Source organism: Elaeis guineensis, chromosome 13 (genome assembly GCF_000442705.2).
Source record: "Elaeis guineensis isolate ETL-2024a chromosome 13, EG11, whole genome shotgun sequence".
Taxonomy (NCBI): Eukaryota; Viridiplantae; Streptophyta; class Magnoliopsida; order Arecales; family Arecaceae; genus Elaeis; species Elaeis guineensis.
This window is the reverse complement of record NC_026005.2, coordinates 61,300,196-61,321,112: the sequence shown is the minus strand read 5'-3', so window position 1 is coordinate 61,321,112 and position 20,917 is coordinate 61,300,196. Positions and strand designations below refer to the sequence as shown.

Sequence of the window (20,917 nt, the reverse complement as noted above, 5' to 3'; positions counted from 1 at the left end):
CTTCAAGACTTATAGATATAGCAATCGCAGCCATAATAAAGGCGAAGGAGATGACAGCTTCACATTAGATAAATTATGGCTCTAATACCATGTTAAAATATTTATAGAAGAAGAAAAAGAACAAGAGAAAAAGATAGAGAAAAAATAGACTTTATTATCTTTGTTTCAATCATATACGAAACATCTAAAGGGGTATATATACAAGCATATAGACCCTAAATAAAAAAATAATATTAGCTGATATAGAATCATGCTAACAAAAAAATGATATAGAATAATGCTAACAAAAAGATATTATGAGATCACATTAACAAAGGATAATATTATGAGTTGTCATGTAATCCCTAAAATCATGTGATCACTTAGAATCTGCAAATGAAGATGGCCAAATTGGGCTAGATAATTGGGATCGAATAGTAGTCAATGAAATGCAATCATCTAGGCTGATTTGAGCATTTTGAGATAAGATCACAATGCTGTGATGTACTCGAATATTAGCTGAGAAAGAAAGATAGACCCAAATGCCATAATAAGGCAAGACCATGATGGGATGAGTTGAATCGATGCATAGGCTAGTCAGGAAAGATAACCATAAGTATTTCAAAGGTAATGCTTCTTGGAGATGGATGGGTCATAAAGAGAATCTCATAATGGCTAAAGTTAAGAGTAGCATCGTTGATCAAGAAATATGTCAAACTTGTTGTCTTGTTGAAGCACAGTATAACCTCTTGTGGGCTTTTGAGTTGGTGTTCTATTGGGTTCTTTTAATTGGCGATGCTGGAGTGATCGAGCTAAGCTGCTTCCTTCAATTCAAGCCTAATTGGGATTGGGATTTAAGATTAGTTAAGTTCTTCTAGTTGGCAATGCTTTGGTGATCTAATGGATTATATTTTCTTCCATCCGAGCCTAGTCAAAATTAGGACTAAAAATCAATTGGGTTCTTCTGGTCAGCATTGCTTTGATGATCGAACCAATTATGCTTCCTCCTATCAGAGCCTAATTGAGACTAGAGCTTAAGATCAGTTGGATTCTTCTGATCAGAGACACTCAAGTCATCGACTCGGGTGTGTTTCTTCCCATCCAAGCCCAATTGAGACTAGAAATTTTTTGGAGGTCCGAATCAATTATCAGGTGTATCCATAGGAGTAGCTAGAATTTGACTCTCCAGATTTAGCTTTCTTTCCATGTAGGCTCACACAACATAGGTTTTAGTTATTTCTGAGATATCTCTATGGGAGTACCTAAAGTTTGGCTTTCAAGATTTATCTCTCTAGCCATATAAATAAAGATCCCAATTACTTCTGAGGAGTCTCTATGGGTCAGTTATGCCAGTGCCAAGTGTTGTATCGGAGGAGCTAAAATATGATTTTGTTAGCAGCAAAAATATACGAGTGGATTCTACAAATACTGACTTTGATTGTATCAAAGCTCAATTGTTCAGTGCTCTTCTCACTTGTGGTCCTAACCTTATGAATAATTTGGCCTTGTTTCCTAAACTTTTGAGTCATAGGATCTCCTTTGTCAATGATCCTTCATGGATTTAGGCAATTGCTCCATCAAATAGTCTGTTGTTATCTGGCTCATCCGGGGGCAACTATCCTACTCAACATTTTCTTGCATGTTCCAATATGGTGATGAAGATGCCCACATCGAATGAGAGCTTCGATCTCATCCTTTAGCTAAAGATATTCTTCAGTGTCATGTCCATGGCTCTTGTGGAACCAACAAAACTTGTTTGGATATCTTTTCTTGGCTAGAGTCTTCATCCACTGCGGTTGACCAAGATACTCCCAATTTTGAATTTCCATCATAAGCTGGGTCCATGGAGTATTGAGAGGGGTATATCTTTTGAATCTTCCTACTGGATCACAAGGTCATGCGACGACCTTCTCATCTCAGCCACGCTTACTTCTAAACTCAACTTTCTCTTTGTAGTTCTAATGCTTTCCACTACTTCCTTTCCTTACTGCTTCTTTTCGAGCAGACGTAGCCTGTTTGGCTCTTATGTACTTGTCTGCATGGGAAAAGAACTCAGCTAAGTCTCTAGGGGGCCTCTTATCCAATGATAGTTGAAACATGAAAGCTTTAGTCCATCATCGCTGCAGCCACAACAGACTGGTCCAGCTCACGAACTTCTAGGATTTCAATATTGAACTGTCTATGTAAGCTTTAAGCATCTCATCCTCCATTTGCAAGAGAATAAAGAGGTCGGTGCAAATTTTCCTCTACCTTTTAATTTATTGTTGAGAAAGTAGCCTACAAATTGATAATTGAGTTGGTCGAAGGAGTTAAAAACTCCCAATTATAGGTTCTAGAACTGAAGTCATACGGTCTTTTTAAGAGTAGCTAGAAAACCATGGCACAATACAAGATTTTTAGCTTCTTGTATTAGCATGAGGGCCCTAAAGCTTGCTAGATGATCCACTAGGTCAGTGGAGTTTCCATAATATTCAAACTATGGCATCTTGAATTTTTCAGCAAAGGCTCCTCTAGGTTCTCCCTAATGAAAGGGGATTACTGATTGCTTTTAAGTCATCTTCTATATTGGCCCTCTACTCCCATGCATAGGACCTCGATCGGGTGACTCATCTCCTCAATCTTGCATCGCAAGCCAGCCTTCTAATTAGGGATTTTTCTAGCTAACATGGTGGAGAGTTTTTGAAGTTAGAGATCATATGAGAAAATGGGAGGTCGTGCTTTTGGCCCTACGCTAGGCTCTAGGGCCACCGGTGGTCACCATTCTATGCTGAAATTCCTTAGTGATCTAGTTGACCAATCAAAGAATTACTACTAGCTTGTTGTTATAGATCCCACGCCATTGCTATTAGAGCTTGTACTTGTTGGGCAAGTAGATCAAATATTCCCACATCAATAACTATGGCAAATTGAGAAAATCGGGACATCAAAGGACTGCATATGAAACCATATGGAATAGGTTAGGTGGACACTCGATGATTGCTCCTCCGAAGCTTCATTGCTTTTCTCCCTCCGTTCTCACTACTAGTGCCAATCTATTGCTGTTGATCCTGGGATGTCAATATGAAACGCCTCTATGGACCTGCAAACAATAAACCAAGGGTGAAGCCTTGCAAAATTGGCTCTGATCGAACCTACGAATCTTAAGTCGATAATGATTTTATGGATAAAAAATGAAGGAGAAAGAAAGAATAGAGAGCAGTGAGACAAAGTCCCCCCTAATCAAGATGATTCTCCATTGCCAATATTACCTTTTTTGGAGAACTACTCAAAAATATTTATAGCTATAGTCCAAATCTTCTAGAATTATATCCTAACAAACTCGAGGCCATGCTATGACGGCTACTAGTGTAGCATAACAACCTTAAGGATGTGCTATAATAACCTGGCATGTGGTGGGACTAGGCACTCCTTGGAGGTGGTAGAAGCTAAGTTGCTATTTCTGTGAGAAACAGTTCTGCTTTGCACAGGCCAGTAGTTGAGGTTGCAGAATTGAGTTTGTTGGAAGGATTCCTCACGAGTGCGGAATATGGATCCACCACCCAAGATCGCCATGTTGGTGATGGTGTCGATACCACAACAGAAAAAAAAAGAAATAAAAAGAACACAATCAAATACGTAGATTAGTCCAAGGTTTATCTCCATGGGGCATGCAAGCTTCACTATGAAAGAAAAAACAAATATAAGAGGAGAACACACACTCTCAACTCTCATACATCAATCTCTCTCTATCTCTCAATAAGAAGCACTTAACCCTTACAATGCTCTCACAAAGAATCCCAAGGAAGACCCTCTCTGCTGCTCTCTAAGACCTCTGCCCACTATACTACTCTCAGCCCATCTGCCTCCTTTTAAAGGACCCAAATCGAGTCTTAATCGCATCCAAATGCACATACAGACTCCCAACACAGCTCTAAAATATCTCTAGCCATCCGATCATGCCAGCACATGTCTCAGTTACTCGATCACGCATGAACCACCGCCAAAATGACCCTTGGACCATCCGATCAAGTCAGCATGCGATCACTACCATTGGAATGTGCACAACTGCATGATAATGCACATGGACAGCATGTGGATTGCACATCCACCTCCCCGCACAACACGGTAGACTGCACATGGACTGCACGGTGGACCGCATGTCTGGGAAGCGCGTCTTGCACCTGTCTGGACTGGGCGCTGCTGTGGGCCTTACGCACCTATGAGCTACGCTTGCAGGCTGGGTTGCTCCCTCGTGAGCCTCGTGCTATGTGCTGTGGGCTTCTCCGTATATGGATTTTGCTATTGTGGATCAAATTTGAGGCACAGATCCTAACAATCTCTACCTCGACTTGACATTCGACCTCTTTCTAATTTTGAAAGCTTTTGGAGGATTTTGCCCCCATACCGTGGGGCAAATATCTGGCTGCTTATGGATGGACAAATATGAGAATCAAGTCAGACCACTCGATCCTATCTCTATCATATGCTGTGACCTGTCTGACCTGAGACCTGCTCGAGATAGCCTCCTGTGATAATAGAAACTTCATCATGTGACGTCGTCTGTTATCCTCCCAAATCTCTCATCTTGTGCCCAATCCACCTGCACCTGAAGCTCCACCTCACACTAAGCTCCCACTGATATTTGAAGCTCTACCTCGTACTGAGCTATCTGTCAAGAGATGGTGTCCTCCATACTTTTTCTACTTTATCACAATCTTACTGCCGTACATGACCTTCAAGATTTCATCATCGGCTCTTTATCTGTAGCTGTTTGAATCCAGTCTACTCAATGAAATCAAATTTCTCTTAAAATTGGATATATATCGGACCTCACCCAACTTCCTCACTACTCCATCATGTATGTACAAGCTGACCGTCCTAATATCTTTGATCACATAGCTCGATCTATTTGATAAATGAACAGTACCTTCACTGCTCTCTAGGAAGTCAAACAGCTCCTCTCTGTACATACATGATGCGAACATGTCGAATCTAAAATCTACTGGGAGAAAAAAGTAAATACCTCGTCTGAGACCATAAGCATATCATCGATCTCATCACTATCGCTACTATGGACAGCTGCTGCAGTAGCCTTCATCCGATCTCTAAGCTGCAGACAATCTCTGACTCGATTATCCCAACTCATCACACCGGTAGCATCTGATCTTGCTGAAGGAAGTCCCTTGACTTGGATCTAGACCGTCCATCTTGTGATCCTTTGCCACCACTATCTTCAGTCATCTCCATGGTCGAGTCGCCACCTAAACTCGAAGCTCGATTCTCCCACCTGAGAATCTCATTCTAGTGAAGTATAGAAGTAATCTCATCCATCTTGTGGTGCTCTTTCCATAGGAAGAGCAGTCACCAAAGGCTCGAAAGAAGGGAGAAGTGATGAAAACAAGACCAACGCCCTGATCTTCTCCTTAACCTTCTCATCAATACTGAGAAGATCGATGAAGATCTTTTGAAAGTTGCTGAGATGCTCTGCACACTCTGCATCTCGCTCATCCGCAGCTAGTAGAATTACTTCCAGAGGAAGAGAGCATTGACGAATGACTTCGCCATGTACATCTCCTCAAGCTTCATCTATATCACTATCAGAAAAGTCTCGCTAAGCACATAGATCACCACATCATCCGTCAAGTACAAACGGTCATGCTCATCGTCTGTATCTGAAGCTGCCTCCAATCCTTCTCCTCCATGGTAGTCAACTTCTTCTCGTACAAGAGATCATCAATCAACCCTTATTGGATAAGCACATCCTTCACCCTTGCTTGTTATAGGAAAAAATTACTCTTTCCATCATATCAATTGTTCTCCATCTTGATTGAGCATGTCTTCTCCTTCTTTTTCAACCTTGATCAATACCACCGCAACTTAGATAACCACGTGCTCTGATACTACTTGTTAGGAGGATCCCTCACGAGTATGGAATATGGATACCCCACCCTAGATTACTATGCTAGTGACGATGTCGATACTACAACAAAAAAAAAAGAAATAAAAAGGATACAATAAACTATATGGATCAGCCCATAGCTTATCTCCATGGGGCATGTAAGCTTCACTATGAAAGAAAGAACAAATACAAGAGAAAATCACACCTACTCAACTCTCATACATCAATCTCTCTCTTTTTCTCTCAATAAGAAGCACTCAACCCTTATAATGCTCTCACAAAGAACCCCAAGAAAGATCCTATCTGCCGCTCTCTGAGACCTCTGGCCACTACACTACTCTCAACCCATCTGCCTTTTTTCAAAGGGCCCAAATCAAATCTTAATCATATCCAAATCCACATACAGACTCCGAACAGGACTCTAAAATATTCTTGGCTGTTCGATCATGCCTGCATATGTCTCAACCACTCGATCATGCAAGAACCACCACCAAAATGATCCCTGGACCATCCGATCAAGCCCGCATGCGATCACCACCGTTGGATTGCGCACAACCACGTGATAACGTGCGTGGACCGTGCATGGCCGCATGGTGTAGTAGGCTGTGTATGGACCATGCATCTAGGCCATGCATCCTGCAAATGTCTGGGCTGCGCACTGCTACAGGCCTGCACGCACTGCAGGTCGCATGTTATGGGCCTGCGCACCCGTGGCCCATGCCAACAGGCTTGCACGCCTGCAGATCGGGCCACTCCATCATGAGCCTCGCATTGCATGTTATGGGCTTCTCCATATTTGGATTTTGCTGTTGTGGACCAAATTCGAGGCGCCAAATCTTGATAGAGTTGGAAAAACATCGATCTTGGGGTTAAATGCTTTTGCTCTACTCATCCTATCCTTTATGTCTAACTAAGGAGCATGAGCCCCAGATGTCCCCAAGGAACTTTAGATACATGCACCACATCACACCGATTATTAATTACTACAATAGATATATAAAAATTATATAGATATATAGATATGCACACAATAGATAATAAATTATATAATCAAATAGAATAGATATAATAGCTTTATTTGTTTATCCAAAATAAAGATCATACTAATGATATCATTAATAGAAGCATCCACGTAACAAATGAAAAACTCAGCCTATGCAGTACTTTCATTTTTGTTTGTGTACATGTATTGGATGTGATGGCCAGGTCCACTTGACCAGCCTATCTTTCTAAAGGCCCAGCCCAGCTATGAGTTGGATGGAACACGTGCATTGCATGTGCTGGTGGTGATTGGGCCCCTAGATAGAAAAATTATTGGTCGAACCATGCCATATTCTCATGATCAACGTGGGTCTATGCATGTTTATGATCTCCACACTAAAAAATCGCATCTCGGAGATGTTGTATTCTATGTATAAAACCTTGTTCATCACTCACACAGATCACCATTCCTTTGCCTGTTTTTTTGCCTACTAGGCACCAAGACCACCTCAAGCACTTTTGGCCCACCCCTCACCTCTTCCACACCATCATCTCAACCTACCTCCAGCATGCCATCTACCACCATCCTATCACCTCCAACCAACAACCAGCAGCCATTACCACAAGTTTGACCGCAATCTGACAGACAGATTCTTGGTCACCTCAAGAATTATTTTGCGAGACATTGCCCTCCCTAAAGCCATCTTGGTCATCCCACCAATCGGCAAACCCAGTTATCATCTGTTCCATTTCCCATCAACGGTTTTCTTCTTCACATTTTCCTTTTCTTTGGACCATCTCTTCCATGGATGAGAGAACTTCTTTTGCTCAAAGTTTTTATTTGTGTTGGATATTTCTATAAATATTGAAAACCACCACTTTATAACTTACTTTAGGGGCAATGATGTGAATTTTTTTTCCAATGTATAATTTATTGCTTATGTATGTTTCATTTCCATGATATCTTTAATCTGCTTTTTATTAAACTAGTCGAAGATCCGCACATTGCGCGGGGCCGAATATACAAAAATATTTTTTTTCTAGATCTAATCAAATTGAAAAAAAAATTATATATAAATAATAAAATAATATTTATTCAAATTTTTAGGAGCACTTCATATTTTCAACTACCTATATAAATAGGCTTTAATTATAAAAATATAATAATATCATACATTAATAACATAATTTAATATGAAGAGGTGTTCTTTTTAGGTGGCACAACAAAATTTATTTAAAAAGTTGAGTTGATAACACACCAATACTCCTTTATAAAATATTATTATTATTATTATTATTATTATTTTTTATATATATATATATATATGATAACACTAGTTACCCTCTATTGAGTCCTATCATTCGCATCTAAAGTCTGATATTAAACGTGACCCTCTGTTGAGTCCCATCGTTCGCATCTTATATATATATATATATATGATAACACCAATTACCCTCTGTTGAGTCTTATTGTTCGCATCTAAAGTCTGATATTAAATGTTACCCTCTGTTGAGTCCTATCGTTCGCATCTAAAGTTTGATATTAAATGTTACCCTCTGTTGAGTCCCATCGTTTGCATCTAAAGTATGATATTACACGTTCTTTGTGCAGTATTCATGATTGACCTCTTGCACAAGGGCAAAAGACCGAAATTGCTTGAATGATTATAGCTTGCATTGCTTACTTGCTACTTCGGTATAACCTAGATTGTAAGCATTGAATATTAAAGACCAAACACTTGACGAATGTATTTTATCTTAATTAAGAGAAAATATATAATGAGTATAAACGAGCTTATTGCTTGGATGATGCTAATCCCTTTGTCAAGATGAATTTTGATTAATTCATATTCATAATCATTCTTTTTTCTTTTCTTTTCCCATGCATAAATCTTTGTTGTCCTTAATGGATGGCAATCAACATGATATATATAATTACATATCAATTACTCTTTTTTGGAGTCAAGATGGAGGTTTCATATGATGATTTAAGACATTAAACATGATATATTACTTCTAGGGTATCTAAATACCAAAAATCATATGATCTGAAAATCCCTAGTCCATGCAGAGTGATCAAAAAATTGATAATTTAAATAATACTAAATAATATATTTTTTTGACCGCTTGATGTACAATCTACTTGTTTTCAAATCATATGATCTTTAATATATAAGCAATTTAGACTAATATATTACATCCAATGCTCAAAACATCAATATAAGATCCCTATCGTCCAAATTAAAAAAGATATAACTCTATAAGAATTACACCAGGTATAACTGGAACCTTACCTTTTTTTTATATGCATAATATATTAAATGTAAATTATTTTGCTTTTGGGTAGGGCTGAGTATGGATCGAGTTCGGTTGAGTTGAGAAAAAAATTTCATCCGATCGAATCCAATCGGATTGAAGAAAATTCAATCTACTACCAACTGTTTATCATATATAACCATTTAAAACCAAAGTGAACGATTTGTAATAGATTTGGATGGGTTGTGTCGATTTGGACTTCAATATTGATCCAATATTGATTTTAAATTCAATATTGATCCACTTAAGTTTATTTTTTTTTTAATTTAATGTAAAAAAGATCTAAATCTTATATGTTATAAATTTTGAACTTATTTTTGAATCTGTATAAAACAAACAGAAATAGAAAAGATGTAATCAACTGAAAGCAACTACATCTAAAAGCTATCACTTTATAGTTGTCTCAAATTGATATACTTCCATCAATAAATCAACATTAATATTCTCATAAATCCAAATAGGTGATAGTGTATTTTTTAGAATGAAATATTGAAGTCTAAATGATGCCATCCCAAAAATGAAAGTTAGTTTGTGGAATACTATATCAGTTCAGTTCAGTTTCATACAGGTTAAAAGTGTGGAAATCAAATCCAACCATAAATAACTGATTTTTTACAAACCCTAATCCGATTCCATCCGATTTATATCTTTCAACCAATCGAAACTGATGTTTATTGGGTCGGATTGGGTACGTTTCTTCGGATTTCAATTATTTGCTCAGCCCTACTTTTGGGGTTACAAATAATGGAAAGAAATTGGACAAAGGAAAAGATATATGAGTCAATCAAATTCATAGTTTGAGAAAATGTTGGAAAAGAAGCAATCTTTTGACTTTTTGTGGACACATAATAGCTTCTTATTCACATCATAATTTTATGTGGCTGATAAGGATGGGCAATGGTTAGGGGAGTTGATCTTCCAATCATAGTATAGCAAGCATGTGATTTGAATGCAACAAGTTTTCATCTAAAATAGCAATCTGTTTGAAAATGGAGTATAGCATTTGAGGTTATAGTCCAATTTGTCATTGAATAGGTAGTCTAATTTAGAGAACACTAGTCAATATAATCAATCAAAGAGAGAATTTAATGTGAGGCCATTGGATGATTTTTTGGGCATTAGGTAAATGGCTTTCCTTGGTAGGAATTGGTTTTCCTAGATGTAGCCCTACTTCCCTATTTTATGCTTGTATAGCTCCATGGAAGGTTGTGTTGTTGATTGGTTTATATATGTAGTGTTGACTCCCTTGTGCATGATCTGCTTTTGTATTTTGCACCTTCTCTGGAGGCTAATCCATCATGTTTCTTTTTCCAAGTTATGCCACTACTTGCTCAAAAATAAAATAAATAAAAAAGAGAAGAAAAAGTTCCATATAACTATACATAGCTAAATTCAATCAAGGGTAATTCCTCACATTTGTCATAGTTTGCTCACAATTTAGCACTAATTATACCTTATATGGCTAGTACTTTTGACATTTCTCCAGTAAATCAAATTTGATCCCAAATCTGATCAAGTTCTCCACCATCCTATCCGCATTGATCTCCATACAAGAAAAAAGTTAATGGCCACTTTTTTCATCTATTGCAGAAGAGATCTACAGATCTAAACCAATCCTCCATTAAGGCATGCTCAAGATAACACAGTGAGGTCACACGAACTGTGAATCCAAGACCTCCAATTCAGCCAGCCACGAAGGAGAAGCCTGCACCTAATATCCATGATTAACAAATCTCGATCTAGAAGAGGTGGGAGAGATTTCTCTCTCAATAAAGAATTAGAACGTGGTCTAATGGCCTGTAGAGGTAGGCCAAACAAACTCACAGATTTTGGCTAGCGGCCTATAGGCTCAACCTCCATAAAAAAAGGTACAAAGAGGATCCTCAGATAAGAAAGGACAAGTAAGCACCAATAACTCGAGACAAGCCCTAAGGGAGGAGGAAAGAGAACACTCTCTATTCTTTTGGCTCTCATTCTCTTTTTTCTCTATTATTTTTAAAGCTCCGGCTAACTTAAGCATCAAAAATTCCCCCACCAAAACATCCCCGATGTGTGTAGACTTTCTTTACAGATACTCCCTAGCATCATAGATCATGGATGATGTCTAACTCCAACCAAATCGATACTTTTCTGAAGCCTTGTGACAACAGATTGGCGTTAGAGGAAGGACCTCATCCCCTTTGAGAGAAAAAAAATATAGTGTGGATGAGAATGTAAAACTCTATCACTTTCCACCAGTAATCCATCCATCATAGCTAAAGCGATGCTGCCCATAGATCCATTACTGTGCAACCTTCGACCATAATAGATCTGCTGCCGCTTGATGCCCTGACTCATCAAATCTAGATGCTGATTGGTGCTGTGCAATAACTACAACAAGTGATGGAGTGACAATAACATGTGGAGCCAAACCCCCAAGCAATTTTCTCTCATCCTAGTTGGTGATCGCGCTCTCAGATTCTGAGATCTACTCCCCAGCAACACTCTCGGTGCTCCCCCACTATTGCAGCTCATTCCTCCTCCTATTGGAGCTTCAAGGAAGAGGCATGCTTGAGAAGCTCTTCCTTCACTAAAGATTTGGTCCCAACCTATTTCTCTAGGTCCGGAAGATATTAGTTAGAGAAGAAACTTAAGAAGAGAATTTAAGACATCGAGCGCTTGGTTGGTGAGGTTCAGAATGGATCTCACCCGAGCGATGATAGCCTCCACTTCAATTCTCAACCATCATTTTTTTTAGACCATCCAAGGTGAACCAACCCCAAATCAGTTCAAAGTACCCTAGCTGGACTATATGACAACTCCATCGATCCTTTTGATTATCTGTAGGGTTGTAGAACTCTCATGATGCTGTAGGACACCTCAGATGCCCTCTTTTGTCTCGTCTTATGGTCACCCTTAGAAAGTTTGCACAGACGTGGTATTTTGGACTCTAGCTAGGGTCCACTAGTTTCTTTGAGCAGTTTGGCAGGCTGTTCGTTACTCATTTTATCAGCTGCCAACCTCAATCGAGAAACTCTGACAATCTCTTATCTCTCCAATAAGAAGAGGGCAAGTCACTACATGATTATATCACATGCTTCAATGCCACCACACTCGAGATGCGAAGCCCCGACCAATCAATGGTGATGTTAGTGCTCAAGCAAGGGCTATGGAATGAGCACATCACCTTCTCCCTCGATAAAAAGTTCTCGAGAGATTATGCTGACCTATTCACCTGAACTTGAAAGTATGCTCGATAGAAGAAACCCAAGAGCTTCAGAAGCAAGCAAAGAGAAAGAAGATCTCCAGCAAAAAGAGAGACCAAGAAGATCCTCAAATGGCCTGAGTCAAAAAGGAATCTTACCAGTAGTTCGACAACTACACTCTTTTATCTACCCCTTGATCCCAAATTCTGATAGAGATTGTAGGTCAAAGATATCTACGATGATCTGAGCCGATGAAGCCTCCTCCAAATAGGAGAAGCAAGAGAAAGTACTATCACTTCCACCACGACTACAGCCACGGCCACGACACCAAGAAATGCCATCAACCCAAGGATGAGATTAAAGCCTTGGTTCAAAGAGGTTACCTCGGCAAGTACATTTGGGAGCGATGAAATCAAGTGCCCAATGAGGAAAACAATAACAACTGATCAATGAACGGTATCATCAACACCATCTCCACCCCAGCTAGCGGCATTGGGGCAGGAGATCGAATTAAGGAAGCAAAGGCACAACATTTCAAGGGCATCATTTTTCTACTTAATCTTAGAAGAAAGTCAATGGCGTCATCGTCGCACTGCCAACAATAGCCAACTATGATGTAAATATAATTTTGATTTATAATAAAAATTTAACTAATATTTTGTTGCACAATACTTTTTGAAGGATAAATTTTTCAGTCGACTCAGTGGAGGTGGAGACAGAGCCAAAGCAGAGTCAAACAAGATATGGCCCTATGACAAAGCCTCCGAGGCAACCACGAAAAGCTCATAAAGCTCATGATGACCCATCTGAGGAGGTTGGGTCCTTTGCTAGACCCCATGATTGGATGAAGTTTCGAATCTCCAAGGCTCGGAGATTGAAGGTGGCTCAGTATCTGAGAAAGGGTGAAAAGCTCTCCAAGACTTTCTAGAACATGGAGGCTAAACTAGCATAGAGATCCGAGGGCATCCGAGCCAATACCTTACCCCATTAGGCAATGTGGTTAATCCTCTAGGGACTCCACACAATCCACAATAGCCGATATAACCCACTAAAGTCGACAAAGCCCATTGAAGCTAGTCATGGCCCATTGCAGCCAATATGATCTACTAAAGTCCGCAAGACCTATTTAAGATAGCCTCAGCCCATTATAGTCGATACAGCCTATTGTAGCCATCATGGCCCACTATAGCCATCCTGACCTACTATAGTTAATACGGTCCACTTTAGTCATCATAAAATACTATAGCCAATACGGCCCACTGTAGCCATCATGGCCCACTATAGCTAGCCTCGATCTACTGTAGCCGATACATCCTGCTGAAGCCGTCATGGCCCACTATAGCTAGCTTCGATCTATTGTAGCCGATACAGCTCACTATAGTTATCATGGCCCATTGTAGCCATCCTGGCCCACTATAGCTAGCCTCGGCCCGCTATAGCTGATATGACCTACCGTAGCCATCCTAGTCCACTATAGCCAACCTCAACCCACTGTAGCCAATATGGCTCACTGTAGCCAGCCATGGCCTACTAAAGCCATAGAGCTCACTGAAGTGAGTGGGGGTCAATCAAGGATCCCACACTGCCAACAAAAGTCGACGATGATAATAGGAAAAGGGTTAATTCATCCAAAGACCCACTTAAAGAAAAGGAAATGCTGGACAATGCATTAAAGAAAACTTCAATAAAAGGAGCACTTCATTCAAAAGATCCATTTATGATCCAAAGGAACTCATTACAAATTAGTTTTAGTTGAGCGAGGCTCGTTACAATAAGGAAAAAAGAAATACAAAGCTTGACCTTGACCGACGCCGTCGAGCTACAAGTCAAGCCCTAGCCGATGTGACCCTCAGTTGAGAGCATCAAACTCCCCATTTTGCAACGAGCATCGACCTCCACAAAAAGATATCAAGGATAGCATGGTTATTTCCACTGTCGAAATCCATCCACCTCCAGAATATTCCTTTAAAGAAGACCGGAAGGCTACACTGGAAGAGGCAAGAGACAAGCCCTCTAAAAAAGCCTAAGATCTTTCCCTAAAGGACATCGCAGTTGGAGTAGTAGAATTTTTCAATATCTCTCATGCCAAAGTGGGATGCTTGATCGGAGGACAAAGGACATCTCCCAAGATAAAGGAGAGCACTGACAATCCTTCAATGTTGGATGAGGCATCACCATGACATTATGGAGGATGACAGAGGCTACAACAGTCCCAAGAAGTAGAACCCCTATATATGAGGGGATAGGCCTAGGCACATTCAAAGGCTCTACTAATCATACGACAAGTGTCGCCATCTAAAAGGCCTCAAAGACTGCACTCCTTGGAGAGCAGGTATCGGCATTAAATGCAAAGCCCTATCAGGTCTTCGGACTGTACAGTTCTCTACCACACAATCCATGAGATGAATCATCTTCTCTAGTGATATGACACTTGACGTGCAAATAAAACCACAATTTTCAAAAGTTGATTCACCACGTACTGACAAAGCAAGTACTTTGGATGAGGCCAAAGGAAATCAGCTTGAGCATAAAAACCAACCCATCCGTATCATTCAAGCTCTCGATTAAGGCAAAGGGCCAACCCACACCAACATCACAAAGAAGTGAAAGACTACATGTGAGAGGTAAATATAATGAAAATATATTTTATTTGCTAAAAGTTTATTTATAGAAGTCTACCAAGGAGAATGCACCAAAAATAATACAAAAAGGATGAAGAACTAGTCTTCATCCGAAAAAAATGTCTCGACTTCCTCGTCACTATTTTCGAGGCAGAGGCATCTCAAATCCAGCTTTGGGACAATCTTTTACAGGTGTGCTCTATAGTCCTTGAAGCCCTGGATGAACCCGACTAAAAATATCTCGACGAGCTATCCTCAAAGTCCACCAAGGTCGTGTACTCCACGATGCACTTGTACCTAAACTCAACGGAAACCTCCATTGTAGCTTCAGCAAACGCCGCACCCTTATGTAAAGGAGGATCCACCCTAAGCCTTGCCAACCCTTCAAAGGGAGGCAGGGCCTAGCTGGACAAAAAGGAAGCCTGCTATGGCTCAACTACAACCGACTTGTCCCCAATCTCCACCAAGGACTATGATAGGCTAGGGACAAAAAGCTCTAGTTGGGTATTTCTTGCCCTCTTGGATGAGGACTCTCTGCTTGAGGAGCTCATCTTCTTCTTCACTACTAACTTGATGGATGATAATGATGGCTTCATGGCTACAAGATAAGAAAAAAAGAACCTACCTCTAAAAACTACTACAACAAAGAGCGACAGGTAGTTGGATGGCAGGAGACTCTACCGGATGGGTAGTCTATTTATACAGACCATCAATGGTGCAAATTTGATTATCAAATTACTAGATCTTGCCACTTGGTTAGCCCTGAAGCGATGAACCATGTGACCCTTCATCGCACCTTTATCCAATTGAGCCGCATGAGACAACTCACAAAGCGTGCCTCAAAACTTACCATGGTTTGCCACGTGGCAGGCCCTGGTGAATCTAGGAGCAATGTCTAGATGTCTTCTCTCAGACCGTCATCTAGAGACTCCTCAAGCTCTCTCCCTAATAAAGGCAATACGAGTCATGAAATGATGCATCATTAATCCCCAAGAGTTTTTTCCAAAAGTAGTAATGCAAGCACATCCAGAGAGGAGCCAGATCGGTGGTCAACTACCAAGACAGATACCTTCGCTCGAAACCTAAAAGCCACTTCAAACTTGAAAGTGGGAGATATATATTGCAGAAGAGACCCACCAACCAGGATCAATCCTCCATTGAGGCATGTCCAAGATGACATGGTGAGGTCACATGAACTAGGACCTAAAACCACCAATTTAGCCAACCACATGGGTGAAGCCTTTACCTGACATTTATGACTAACAACCTCAATTCAAAAGAGGTGGGAGAGATTTCTCTCTCAATAAAGGACTAGAACATTATCTAACAGCCTATAAAATTAGGTCTAACAAACTCATAAATTTCGAGTAGCGGCCTATGGGCTCAACCTTCATAAAAAAAAGATACAAAGGGGACTGATACGATCACAATGCTGTCATTAGGACACTGTGATTATCAATCAAATTTTAACTTCAATAAAAATTTAAAACATGTAGAAAGTAGTAAGTCGGATCGAATCCACAGAGAAGGTAGGATTTTGATTTGAAATCTTTAATTTTACAAAAAGAAAATAAAATTTTGAAGAAAGTAATTTAAGTCAGAAAATAAAAATTAAAAGTATAAAAAATAAATCAGATACTAAGATCTACTAACTAGATCCTAGCATCTACTTGCAATAAAAATAAATAACAAAAATTTAAAAAGTATAAAAATAAATTGGTACTAAGATCTACTAATTAGATCCTAGCATCTACTTATAATAAAAATAAATAATAAAAATTTAAAAAATATAAAAATAAATTGGTACTAAAATATACTAATTAGATTCTAGCATCTACATACAAAAAATAAAAGACAAAAATTTAAAGTACAAAAAAATAAATTTTACATTAATTAAAATTGAAATTCAAGCACAAAAAATTTAAAAAAAATAATAAAATAAAATAAAAATAAAATTATAATAAAAATCTAAAGTTGATCAGCCAAGTCTCATCAAAAAGATGGTTGATGACCTCTCCATCTTTCGTCGTACTCCATAGAGCGAACCGACTTCTCTCCTTTTTTTCCTTGGGTCCCTAAACCTATCTAATTTTTTTTAATTTTTTTTTATATTTTCTACTTAATTTTTTTACTCACCAAGCTTATTCTCATGCTCTCTATTTATAGATAATTTTTTCATAATTTTTTGGTAGGAAAAGGAGTCTTAAAATCCTTAGAAATCGTATTAATCTCCTTAGGAATATTCCTGGCCATCGGATCAGCTTCGGACCACCCAGATCTGATCAAAAATTATTGTTTTAATCCTTATCAAAGTTGGATCGAATATCAGCCATTGGATCTGGGTTCTGATTAAGTTCTGACCGTCGGATCACACAAAAGAATCCTATTCAAAGTCGGGAGCGATAATAGCCGTCGGATCTGGGTCGGATTGAATCTCAGCTGTTGGATCACATCCAGGATCTTTCTCTCACTGTGAACCGTGCCTATGGACCACATGAAGTTTCCTGTGGACCATGCCCTGGCTTTGTGGATCAAGCGGTTGGTCCACCGTACATCGAAGGCTATTTTCTTTATTTTTTTAGGGTATTTTGGCTCTGTTTTCGCTCCGATTTTTTTGCCTGAAAAATAAGAAAAAATATGCATTAAATTTTTTAAAAATTTTTTTTCATTTTGATGCTTAAATTATTCAATTAAATTAATATCTATTTTTTATAAATATATCTAATTTCATTTTTTTTTTCAAAATCACTTATTTTTTAAGAAAATTTAATAAATTTATGAAATTAGGATTTTTAAGAAGATGTTAGCACCATAAATTATCAAAAATATCTTCAATAAATATAAAAATATACTACTTATCACACTCCCCAACTTGAACTTTGCTCGTCCTCGAGTAAACAAAGAATTTAGAATCAAGTACCATTTAACTTAAAATCTTAAATTTCACCAAATAATTTTCAAAAGGACCATCGATGTTCAGTAGAATATAAATGAGGTATGTCATTAGGGTATTAATACTAGTCAATATGAGAGTTAAACTAAGAATACTAAATATTTTTTGAATTTTTTCAAATTATCGCTACCTTTATCTCCAAATCATTCACCTTCACATGGACAAGTATATTGTTACTTCCGTCCATCATTTATTGATTGATTTTTTTTTTAATGTTGTACTGCTATTGAGTGTCTTAACCCCTTAAGCTTTCTGTTTGACCCATATAGCAAGTTTTCAGTCAATGACTCCCAAATCAGATGGCTTTAGGGCACTAGGTATAAAATACCCCTCGAACCTACTTGCACGAATCAAACAGGCTATGAGTTAAAATTAGCTTTACAATAAAGCTTCTTTATTTTTTATACCTTTTGACGTGAAACTCAATGCTTGCTTAGGCAAAGAGGCTCGATTACTCAGCATGAAGTACTTGAAAAAAAAAAATTCTTTTATTTTTGAATATATGAAGAAACGTATAGTTACTCTACACAAATTCATAGAAAGTAAACTCTTCTTTGATACTGGTAGAAAAATTTAGAAATGCTCAAAGAAAACTATTTAAGTTCTAAACTTAACTCTTTATTGAGTTTTCTTAATACTTGATCCCTCAATATCTCACAAACTCTCTGATCTGTACATCAATTTTCTTTTTAAAAATACTTGGTTTAACTTAATTTTTAAGTATAATCAGATACTTAAATAATAAATACTAACTTACTTGAGGACTTTAAAAAAAAATTATTATCTTCCCCCCAAACTTAATCAACATTGTCCTCAATGGAGCAGAAAAAATGAACAGTGCATGTAAAGAGAAAGAAAAGGAGAGATATCACCTGATCCATAAGTCTTTTTAAAACTGATTCTCCTTCCAACTTAGCCAAGATTATTTTCAAATCCTTATAAAAAATACAAAGCAAGACTCAATTATCCTAAACAAAATATAAAAGAAAGCAAAGGCAAATGCAAAAATTGAAAACTTGAAAACTGGGTTGCCTCCCAGGAAGCGCTAAGTTTACTGTCTTCAGCAAGACCATGCTGATTCTCTCACCTATCCCGTGTCGAATATTGGATTGACAAATTTCAATGGTTTTGGATTGCCAATCTCAAGAAGATGACCTTTGATAAATTTTAGTATTTTATTACCAATCTTCAGAAAGTAGTTCACATCTTCGTTCTTAATTTTAGAAAGATAGTTCACAAACCCATTCACAGACCCTTGTTTATCGAGAATTTCTCCTATTTATTCTTCTAAAATGCTCATGAATTGAGTTTTTGGGTTAGAAACTAAGTTTGAAGAAATAGGCACTGAAAGGATATCTTTTGATTTTAAACATGTATTCTCAAGTGTGATCAAAGATAATTTTAATTCTGAAGGAGATAGTAATTCTAAAGTGGAAGAACTGACTTCTAAAGCTGAAGAAAATAAGACTCTTGATGGATATATCTTGGGTAACTCATCCACTCTCTTCTTTTCTTCACTTAGATCAGCATCAATACTAAGCTCAGGTTCTTCTATTGGGTTAGTCTCAGTATTAATCTCCTCTTCTAAATTCTCTTTTTGGCTAGCATCAGTACTAGCCTCACTCACCTGGTCTTGGTATGAGTCCTTAAGAATTTTATCTCTTATAAGCTCAGAGATTACTATATCAATTTCAAATTGAGGATTCTTAAGTGGGATATTGGATTGATGACTAGGTCCAGATGATTGGTGGATGGGTGGGTCATTTTCAAGATTTGGTATTAGTTCGTTTGGCAATTGACCTAGTTCTCTCCTCATGGTAGATTTAGTTAATTGATCTATTTGTGCTTCTAGCCTAGCGAGGGATTGCTGTTGGATCATGATCATTTGTTGAAGTTGGCTAAATCTATCGTTGGCTAGATTGGTCTGTTGAAGAAGTGGGTATAACGGCTGATTGTAATAAGATAACTGAGTAGGCTGACTAGGCTGACCACTATTATAAATATAGTTTTGATATTGGGGCCTACTTTGAAAGTTTTGCAAAGGAAGAATTTGGATCTGAGCCTGAGTCTGTTGGGGTCTCCAAAAAAAATTAGGATGGTTCCTCCAGCCTGAATTATATGTGTTGGAGAATGAATCATTGACAGGTTTGGAGTAACCTTGGGCAGCTTGAACTTGTTCTTGAATGAAAGGTAGAAACTGTGCAGCCGTGGGACATTCGCTCACATGATAGGTTGGGCTAGCACAGATAGAACAAATCTCCTGATAATTAGGTGGTGGTGTGTATTGTTCAGGAGATTGTTGACCTAATGCTAGGAACTGATCAAATTTCTGAGCAAGAAGGTCGACTTTATCTAATCTTTGGGCTATTAGGTTCAGATCGGTCTTAAGATTAGAGTCTGTTTGTTTGATCTCAAAAATTCCTGCCCGCTTTTGGTGATGGATTGATCTTTCGTAAGAGAATAATGAAGCATGATTGATTGAATTTTCACTCAAAATTTCAAACAAAGTGTAGGCTTCATCCTTACTTTTACTCATGAATGCACTCCCACAAGATGCATCTACCATCTGTCTGTATTGGTCACCTAAACCCTCATAAAAAATTTGAACAATTTGCCACTTAGATAGACCATGGTGTGGGCATTTTCTAAAAAGTTCCTTAAGTCTCTCCCATGATTCATGAATTTGTTCTCCTGGAAGCTGAGCAAATCCAGTGATGGCTCGTCTCATGGTGTTGGTTTGACCTATGGGATAGAATTTCTTAAGAAACTCATGCTGCATTTCAGCCCAAGTTTGGATTGGTCTCCCTATTGTGCCAAGCCAGTACTTGGCTTTATCTTTAAGTGAGAAGGAGAATAAGGTCAATCTAAGTGTATCATCAGTAAAATTTTGAATTTTCACCGTGGAACAAATTTTTAAGAATTCATCCAAATGCTTGTAAGGATCTTCATTAGTATTCCCATAGAAAGACGAAAGCATCTGGATTGTGGTCGACTTGATCTCATA

General features: G+C 38.4%; 1 non-coding gene across 1 annotated transcript; it reads left to right on the top strand.

Annotated features, from left to right (window-relative positions):
- Positions 1-20,537: 20,537 nt before the first annotated feature.
- LOC140853492 (small nucleolar RNA R71) lies at positions 20,538-20,644 on the top strand. The gene has a single exon (XR_012136562.1). It is a non-coding gene; the product is annotated as a small nucleolar RNA R71 (small nucleolar RNA).
- The last annotated feature ends 273 nt before the right edge of the window (positions 20,645-20,917 follow it).